The 2,302-nt window shown below is 46.2% G+C and overlaps 1 pseudogene; it reads right to left on the reverse strand.

Annotated features, from left to right (window-relative positions):
• Positions 1-735: 735 nt before the first annotated feature.
• Positions 736-1,839, reverse strand: LOC112413418 (ADP-ribosylation factor-like protein 16 pseudogene; annotated as a pseudogene).
• Positions 1,840-2,302: the final 463 nt, after the last annotated feature.

Below are 2,302 nucleotides of genomic sequence, written 5' to 3' on the forward strand. Positions count from 1 at the left end.
AAAAGATATGTCCAAGTTGTAACCCCCGGAACATGCAAAGGTGACCTTCTTTGGAAAAAAGATATTTGCACATGTAACTGTGGATCTTGAGATCACCTTGGATTTAGGGTGGGCCCTACATCCTCCTTATAAAAAGAGGAGAGAAGACCACGTGAAGACAGAGGCAGAGATTCAAGTCCTGCGAGCCACAAGCCAACGACACCAAGCGGCACCAGTAGCCACTAGAAGCAGGGAACGGATTCTCCCTCAGAGCCTCCACACTTCTGGCTTCCAGCACCGTGAACGTAAGTTTATGCTGCTGCAAGCCACCGTTTGTGGCGATTTGTTACAGAGGCCCTAGGACACAAATGCAACAAGCAATAGGTGTTTTCCCACAAGCTTCCTTATACTGTCACGGTATCAGAAACTCAACAGGTTGGAGCTTCTGTCAGAGCTGAGAGAGCACCTCTCCTGGGGGGAGGGGAACAAATCCCCTAGAACCATCCCAGGGTGATGTAGGACACAAGCCACCCGGCATGCCTGTCCTCCTCTCCCAGCGCTGGAGCCAGAGGGCAGATGTCAGGAGTTTCTATAACCTGGGTGCCTCAGTTTACCCATCACTGCAACTCAGCACAGAACCTGATCTTCTAGGGCTTACTCTGCCCTTATAAAAGCAACAGATAGCCAGAGGCCAAGCAGTGCTAGCTTCTGCCTTCTTGCCACAGAGCGGGCCAGCCATGCTTCTCCACCCTGCAGTCAACCATTAGTTCTGTGGATGTCCTGGAGCCAGCGCAGCACTTCTGACAAGCCAGTGCCTTTCCGAGCACTGATTTCTACGTGGTGATATTCCTCTTGGCACAAGCAATGAGGTCCGGGAGCCTGATTAACGACTTCATCTCTTCTATGGTCATGTAACAGGGCAGGTCAATTTTATTGAAGAGAATCAGAACCGATGCTTCTTCAAGTTGTTCTGCCAAAAGGAGACCCAGGAGCTGTGCAGAGGATGCAGAGAGCTGGGTGGGGTTAGAGGCATCCACCATGAACAGGAGAGAATGACAATTTCCATAGTAACTGGACCAGATGGGGCCCATGCACCACCCCCCAGCTCCTGGATGGTGATTTTTCTCTGAGCCGCCATGTCCAGTTAGGTTGGCAACCACCGTGGGCCGCGTCGGGGGAGGATCGCCCAGGTTGCCCTTCCCATCCTGGGAGCTCAGCTGTGTAAGGCAGTCAAGGTCTCCATAGTGAGGTGGATGGACCTAGAGTCTGTCACACAGAGTGAAGTAAGTCAGAAAGAGAAAAACAAATACCGTATGCTAACACATATATATGGAATGCTTATTTTTTTATAATATCCTCTCCAAGGTATTTAGAAGTTCTGCTATGTTAATGGAAATATCTTTATTGAATTTCTTTCATTTTATACATGCATGATGGTTGGTTTTAAAATGTCACACCAATCAAAGAAAATGAATATTCTTAGAATTACATTGTTACTAATTCATTAGTTTACAATAATGCATATTGTAAAACAAGAAGAAAAACAGAAACAAAGATTAAACTTTACAGAGTGAAAAACAGCCCCTTGCCTCACCCACCCCCAGTCCAGAAACACTGTCATGTCCCTTTTCAATGTTTGGGCTCTTAGTTTTTCTGGTACTTTCCACCATAACTTTAAGTAATAGGCTTTTGGCCTTATTTCTTGGCTTACCAACGTTAGACACTACCACACATTACCTCCTGCTTTAAGGATGATATAATTCGGCCTCCTGTTTCATGTGGGTACCTGAGAGCTGGTTCATCTACTGGTGAATGCCCGCTGCTTATAACACTGACTTTGGTGGTGATTATGGCCGGCATAGCATGTCTTGCTGGGGTATTCTGAGGACCCTTCCTCTGGGTGTTGTGGCTTCATTTCTTCCTGGGGTCACTGGCTACCTAGAGTACCTACTCTCCTGTGTCCTCTGCTCATTCTCATTGTTTTAGCCCAGGGGAAAGTTCTACTGCTCCTACAAAGACTAACGCAAATGATGGTCCTTTCCATCACCCCTGGGAACCCTCCTGCTCTCTTTATTGACTGGATTTTTAATTTTGAGCATTCCCAAAGCCACTGGCCAATCAACCCTTGCAGTGTATTGGGCTATGATGTCCTCCAGTCTTGCGTCTCTGTCATTCGAATCCTGTTTGATTTCTCTATTTCAGAAACTTCTTAAGATTACCTAGCATGTTAGGAGGATTATTTTCTAACAGTTCAGTTAATGAGTTTTCCTTTTAAATATATAGATTTTTTTCTTCATTCCAAGGTATTTGAGGAGGGAAGAGA

This window comes from Neophocaena asiaeorientalis, unplaced genomic scaffold (assembly GCF_003031525.2).
Source record: "Neophocaena asiaeorientalis asiaeorientalis breed wild unplaced genomic scaffold, Neophocaena_asiaeorientalis_V1.1 scaffold198, whole genome shotgun sequence".
In the NCBI taxonomy this organism is placed as follows: Eukaryota; Metazoa; Chordata; class Mammalia; order Artiodactyla; family Phocoenidae; genus Neophocaena; species Neophocaena asiaeorientalis.